Source organism: Nicotiana tomentosiformis, chromosome 12 (genome assembly GCF_000390325.3).
Source record: "Nicotiana tomentosiformis chromosome 12, ASM39032v3, whole genome shotgun sequence".
Classification (NCBI taxonomy): domain Eukaryota; kingdom Viridiplantae; phylum Streptophyta; class Magnoliopsida; order Solanales; family Solanaceae; genus Nicotiana; species Nicotiana tomentosiformis.
The window spans coordinates 24,706,639-24,714,829 of NC_090823.1; positions in this window are offsets into that span (position 1 = coordinate 24,706,639).

Consider the following 8,191-nt stretch of genomic DNA (forward strand, 5'->3'; position numbering starts at 1 on the left):
AAGAAACCAAGTTCCAACTAAACAGATAAAACAATTAGCAGGAAAAGGTCAAGAAAATTTAAAATATAAACATTAAATCAATAATGCAGAATATAACAAAATAAAATAATTTAATTAATGCGCAGCAGTGATCTACACAATTTAAAATATAATCTTTCACATTTAGCTCGTGTACACACTCGTGACCTCGTGTACATGACTTTCCTCATATTACAATTATCAATCCTAGGGGGAATTTCCCCCCACAAGTATTATGCTTTTTTCTCGATTTTTCGACTCGAATCGACTTGTATCTAGTCATAATTAATTCGATACAGTCAACAAAAATTATAATAATTAATTTCATAAGAGAATATTACATTTTTCAATAAAATCTGAAATTAGCTCAAAAACCGCCTGTGGGGCCCACATCTCGGAATTCGGAGAAACGCACAAAATCCGACAACTCATTCAATTACTAGTCCAACCATACCAATTTCACTCAAATCCGACTCCGTATCGACACTGAAATCTCAAAAATGCGTTTCTCTAAGATTTCTAAAATTTTCCCTAATTACACTAATTAAATGGTGAAAACAATGATATATTCGTGAATATTGACCAAATCTGACTTAGAATCACTTAGCCCAATATTTTTCCTTGAAAATATATCAAAATCGCCTCTCCTCAAGCTCCAATTCGTCAAAATTGGCAAATGGGACGAAGTCCCCTGTTTTTATAACTTACAGATGTGTCAGGGAGCCCGATTTGTCAGGGAGCTCGATTTTGTTAGGGAGCTCGATTTGTCAGGGAGCTCGATCTTGTCAGGGAGCTCGATTTGTCAGGGAGCTCGATTTGTCAGGGAGCTCAATTTGTCACAGAGCTCGATTTGTTAGGGAGCTCAATTTTGTCAAGGAGCTCGATTTTGTGAGGGAGTCCAATTTTAACAGGGAATTCGATTTTGATAGGCAACCCGATTTTGACAGGCATTCCTATTTTGACAGGCAGCCCGATTTTGACAGGGAGATCGATTTTGACAGGGAGTCCGATTTTGACAGGCAGCCCGATTTTGACTGGCTGCCCGATTTTGACTGGCTGCCCGATGCCCTCGGTACCTCAACCCAATACACCAAAAAGTCCTAAAACATCATACGAACTTATTTGAAACCTCAAATCAAGTCAAACAATGCTAAAATCACAAATCACACCCCAATTCAAGCTTAATGAAACTCAAGAATTTCCAACTTCTACATTCGATCTCGAAACCTATCTAATCAAGTCCGATTGACCTCAAAGTTTGTACACAAGCCATAAATGACATTACGGAGCAGTGAAAATTTTCAGAACTGGATTCCGACCCCGATATCAAAAAGTCAACTTCCCGATCAAACTTTCAAACTTAAATTCCTATTTTAGCCATTTCAAACCTTATTTCACTACAGACGTTCAAATAGAATTCTGATCACGCTCCTAAGTCTAAAATCACCATATCGAGTTGTTGGAATCATCGAAATTCTTTTTCGGGGTCGTTTGCACGTAATTCGACATTCGGTCACTATTTGAACTTAAACTTTTAATTTTCCATCAAAATTCCGTATCTCGGGCTAGGGACCTCGGAATTTGATTCCGGGCATACGCCTAAGTCCCAAATTACGATACGGACCTATCAGAACTATAAAAAATACTGATCCGAGTCCGTTTGCTCAAAATGTTGACCAAAGTCAACTCAGTTTGAGTATTAAAGTTCTAATTCATATTTTAAAATCCATTTTCCACATAAAACTTTTACGGACTGCGCACACAAGTCGAGGAATGATAAATAGTACTTTTCGAGGTCTTAGAACACATAATTAATTATTAAATTTAAAGATGATATTTTGGGTCATCACACTATTACATAATTTAGTTGCTTTCTATGCCATAATTGGTTAATTGTCATTAATTATTCTTGTATTTAATTGTTCGTCCCTTTTGTAATTAATTATTACTTGCCTTAACTGTCTTATTTGCATACCTTAATTGTCACGTACTTGACTTGTTTTGTTGCTTTTATATTATTTGTATCATTCCTTTGATTAGTACGTGATTCCTTTATTGCTTTGCTTTTTATATTCCTTAATTATAGAGATTCTTGTAAATTAAGCTATTGGATTGGTTATATTTAGTGAAATTATTTTTGGATCGGGTTGCACGCCGCAACGGTTGTGATATGGTGAAATAAGAGAGGATTTTGATATTGATTATAATGATATGGTGGGATCGGGTTGCGCGCCGCAACGATTGTGTACATAATACTTGTTATTGATAAATTGTGATATGGTGAAATAAGGGAGAATTATGACATTGATTATGATGATATGATGGGATCAAGTTGCGAGCTGCAGCGGATTTTATATGTGATTCTTGATATTGATAAATAATATTATGATGGAATAGGAAAGGATTGTGTGTGTACGGTGGGATCGGGTTGTGCGTCGCAACGGATTGTGTATGTTGTACTCATTGTGTTATTGTGTTAGTTTTCAGCTTTTTATATGATATTTTGAGGTATGATATTCTTAAAATTCTGATTGCGAGGATTGAGCTTATTTTCATAAATTAATTGCTTTACCGTCATATCATGTTTCCTTTCATGTTATTATTGTTATTAATGCGTACAAGTTATTGTAAGTGACCCGCCTTAGCCTCGTCACTACTTCGTCGAGGTTAGGCTCGACACTTACAGAGTACATAGGGTCGGTTGTACTCATACTACACTCTGCACTTCTTGTGTAGATTTTGGAGTTGGTCCTAGCAGCGGTCAGTAGATTTCTCAGATCCGGTGCTTGAGGGAGACTTGAGCTACAACTGCACAACGTTCGTAGCCTTGAAGTACCATTCTACATTTCTCTAGTTGTTTATTTGGATTCAGACAGTTATGCTTTCATTCAGACTATTATTTGTAGTATTCTAGATGCTCGTGTATTCGTGACACCAGTTCTGGGATTTGTATTTGGATATCGCCGTTTATCATATTTATCTACTTTATTTTAGTCCATTTAGCTTATTGATTTTTATTTGATTTGAATTATTAAAAATAGTTAATAACTACATCTAACATTAGCTTGCCTAGCAGGTGAAATGTTAGGCGTCATCAAGGTGTCGAGGGTGGGAATTCCGGGTCGTGATACAAGTAAGGCATTTAAAAGTAATAACGAGGTGGGAGCATATAAAAGGGAGAAAAAATCGGAATAATTAGTACAAAATCACCAAGTAAGTCACTTTATCAAAATTAGCAACGAAGTATCCAAGCTAAATTCACGACCCGAGAATCAAGTAAATCAATGAAATCATCAAATTGCACGGCATCACCCTTTGTGATTTTACTCTCATCCTCGCCATATAATTTAAATGCAATGGCACGACATCACCCCCGTGCTTTTACTCATTCACCCTTCATGCTTTTACTCTCATCCTCACCATATAATGTAAATACAATAGCACGGTATCACCCTTTGTGCTTTTACTCTCATCCTCACATTACAATGATAAATAAGAAATCAAGTGCATGACATCATCCTTCGTGCTTTAATCCTCATATTCACTCTATCAATGATAAAAATATGCAAATATGGCGCGACAACACCCTTCGTATTTTTCACTCTTCCTCACTAAGCAACAATAACAATTCAAAGTAATAAGCAAGGTGGGAAGCAAATTTCAACTTCAACCATGGTGCTATAATAAGCAAAATTCAACTTTCAATATCCCAAAAATCTCAAATAAGCAATAAACACGAAAGCGAACAATTAAAGGAATAATAACCTAACTAAGGCACAAAAGGCATAGTAAATGAAACAACATGGCACAATAAGTTAATTTTCACCCACATGATTCAACCCAATGAAAACACATATATACTCGTCACCTTGCATATTCACCATCCCCATACATAATTCACGTAACAAATAGACCAACAAGTCTCAATTTCCTCAAGTAAAGGTTAACCACAAAACCTACCTCAGTCCGCAACCAAATCGACAATCAATCATGGCTTTGCCTTTCGAACAAGCCTCCAAACCAACCGAATCTAGCCAATTATCGATCAAACAATTCAAAATAAGCTTTAGAAACTACCCACAGATGAAAAGGTTTAATTTTTGGTCTTTTTTGAAAAAGTCAACCCCGGACTCGCTTGGTCAAAATCTGAGATTCATACCGAAAATCGATTACCCATCTACCCCCGAGCGCGATTATGTAATTTGTTTCGAAATCCGACCTCAATTTGAGGTCTAAATTTTAGTTTCACAAAATCCCTAAATTATACCCAAAACCCCTAATTTTTTCCATGAAATTCAAAATTTTGATGTTAAAAACTCATGAAAACTATTTAAAGATGCTTACCAATGAATTTGGGACGAAAGGTTCTTTAAAAATTGCCTATAAAGTATTTGGGGGTTGAAAAATAGTGTAAAATGAGCTAAGTCTCGATTTCTCAATCTTTTACCGAGCTGCAAACGCCGCATTTGTGAATACTAGTTCACAAATGCGAACTACCCATCCATTGCAAATGTGATGCAAAGCTCCCTAACACTACACTGCATTGCAAATGCGATGAAATAGTCGCAAAAGTGATCACTATGCAGATCGCTAAAGCGAACCATTCTTCGCAATTGCGAAGACCCAGCCCCCAGCCTATATTCGGAAATGTGATCATTTGACTACAAAAGCGAGCTCACAAATGCGAGCCAGACCTCACAAATGCAAGATATGCAGACTTCCACCAGCAGCTGCTGAGCACCAATAGTTGCAAACCCATCTGTAACCCATCCAAAACTCACCCGAGCCCCTCGGGCTCAAAACTGAACATGCACACGAGTGTAATAATATCATACATACTTGCTTGCTACCTCAATCATCAAAATAATATCAAATAACAAGAATCGATCCTCAAAACTCAAGAATTTTCAACTTAAACTCAAAATTCATTATTTCTCACATAATGTGCCGAAACACGTTCAGATTACCCCGAACCCCAACCATATATGCGTGCAAGTCCAAAAATATCATATGAACCCACCAGAATCGTCAAAATACCGATCCGAGGTCATTTACCAAGAATGTTGATTGTGGTCAACTCTAACCTCATTTTAAGTAAAAAATCACATTTTCTTCAAAATTTTACGTAAAAATGATGGTAGGCTAGAATCCTGTGTTTTATCTAATTATTGCATTTTACTTGTGTTGGAGCTTAAATGATAGTGAATTGCACTTATTACATATTTTATGTCTTGCAAGAAGTGATTCCAAGTTAAGAAGATATTTTGGAGCTAAATTGAACGATTTGGAGCTTTGAAGTCTGAGTAAAAGTCCAACAAATTAAACCGGGATCGCGTTCGGGGGTCGAGAGCTGAGTCTGGATATCAAAAATTGAAGAAAATGAATTATTCTGGAAATTTTACACAGTCCCGCCACGTGGGGCGGCGCGACAGTGAATTCTGTTGTTGTCAGTCAGAAATCGCTCTCTAAACTTTTCTACAGGCACACCGCATGGGGCGCTGCACTGTGGGCCGTGCGCTGTGTAATTTTTACATAGTATTTTCCTATTTAGGCGAGGAAAGGGTAGTTTCGCCCGGGGCTATTCTTACATGGTATAAATACACCAAAAATCCTTTTTTATGGGACTTTTGGATAGGTTTAAGTTTAAGTTTAAGTTTAAGTTTCAATGATGACAATATTATCTTATGTTATATTTGCAGGACTTACAAAAAGAAAAGAATGGAGATGCTCAGCAAGATGCGATTGCTACAGGATCCGAAATAGCAAATAATGATCAATCAGGACTCAGATTGCCAATCATGGATACTCTAATCAAAAAGTTCGCCAGCAATTATTCTGTGTCCAGAATTAGGCTTACTCCAAGCAGATCAAAGGCATCAAGGCTGATGCAAGCTATCAAAAAAGGGAAGCTGCAATTCACATCAAACAAAAAAAAAGGACAAAAGACATGGGAAACAAGTTGAGTGGGAAACACATTATAGTGGGAGACACTTGTAAGTGGTGCTTCTTGTCATCAAGAACTCCATGGATTAATTGAAATCCACTAAATAAAGACTATCTCACATACGCCCATCTTCAAGAAAAATATGAAGCATCTCGGTATGGAACAGTGCACTCCATAGTTTAAATAACTTCCAGCCCATCTCTCTCTGTATGGAACATCGCACTCCAAGAGCACTCCATGAAGAAATTAGAGACACTCTGCTCGAATACAACACTCAGCTTTTTGAAAGAATCAGAGATACCTTGCTGAATTAAAATACATACACACAATAATGCTTGCCTATAAATGACTGGAAAACTTAAGCAGCAAGTGCGCAACTACACACATTGTATTCTAAGTCTGTCTACTTCTTAGTTCAAACACTAAAATCTTTAGTTATCAGTGTCTCAAAAGATAGAAAGATCTAGAACACAAAAGAGAGTTATGTCAATTACTCAGAACTCAAAGTGTGATATTGTTCGTTGTTGGTGAACGCGTTAAAACCATATGTGTTGTAACATTTTCAAAGATCTTAAGGAACACTTGTGACCCATGAGAAACTGGATGTAAGTACCACAACGGTATCGAACCAGTATAAATCACTGTGTGTTATTTACTCTTCTTCACTACTTACTTTCATTCTGCATTGTGATGAGTCAACTAATACTTGTGTTAGTCGCCTAATTTTAAATAGTCAAAAATTCACCCCCCCCCTCTAGAAGTCACTTATGAAGGAACCAACAAAGTGAAAGAAACTAGGATAAACCTCTTGGTTCGGGACTATGAGTTATTTCAGATGAAGGATGGTGAATCTGTAGAAGAAATATTTTCCTGGTTCAGAAAAATACTTGGAGACCTCAAATCATTTGGAAGACCTATTAAAAATGGCGAACATGTGAGAAATATCCTCAGAAGCCTACCTATAATTTGGTAGGCAAAGGTCATTGCGTTGGAATGTCAAGATCTGGACAAAAGTTCCTATGATAAGCTCAGAGGTGATCTAATTGCTTTTGAGAAAACTCATCTTGACAGACAAATTCAAGAGAAGAAGAAAACAGTTGCTTTCAAGGCAACTGTGGCTGAACCAGAAGAAGAAGAAGAAGAAGAATAATAATAATAATAATAATAATAATAATAATAATAATAATAATAATAATAATAATAATAATAATAATAATAATAATAATAATAATAATAATAATAATAATAATAATAATAATAATAATAATAATAAGAAGAAGAAGAAGAAGAAGAAGAAGAAGAAGAAGAAGAAGAAGAAGAAGAAGAAGAAGACGAAGGAGAAGAAGAAGAAGGAGGAGGAGGAGGAGGAGGAGGAGGACAATATGAAAACATTGCAATGCTCTCTCAAGTCGTAACCAGCCTGATGAGAAGAAACAGAAATAACAGAAGAGGGAAGTCCAACTTCAGGAAAGGAAGGATGAGAAATGAAGCTGATAAAAATGATGGAAGGAGTTACGAATGTGGAAAGTTTGGTCACATTCAAGCTGACTGTCCGGAATTAAAGAAGAAGCTTAGCAGAAACATACAAAAAAAGAAAGCTTTTGGGGCATGGAGTGATGAGGAAGAATCTGATCACGAGGAAATTGCTAACATATGTTTCATGGATCTAAGTGACAATGGCAGACAACAACGATGAGGAAGACGACTCAAGAGAACCTCGTTCAATGTCAGATGAAGGAACTAGTAAGGTAGGTACTCCTTTATGCCCTAATTGTTATGAACTTCAAGAATTTGTTGATATTGCTCTTGCAGACATAGAAAGAGTAGTAAATGATTTCAGAAGAACCAAGAGAGAAAAAGAGAGAGAAAAGAAAGACTGGGCCTTGAAACTAGAAGTGTGCGAAATTGAGCGCGATATGCTTCAAGATGAAGTAAATAAACTTAAACTTCAATTGAATGGCTTGCAAAAGACCACGAGTCTCAGTCCAGTCAAGTCAAATAAGACTGCTCATCACAAGAAGAAAATCGCTTTTTCTTTTTGTAGTAAAAATGGCCATAGTACTAACAATTGCAGGAACATAATTAGAGTTGAAAGTAGTACTGGTAACTCTAACATCTCATCCTGCTCCTATTATGGTAAAAGAGGTCACAACTCAAATCATGTCACGACTCAAAATCTAACTAGTCGTGATTGCACCTAACCCATCCCGTTAAGTAAGCCAATTACCA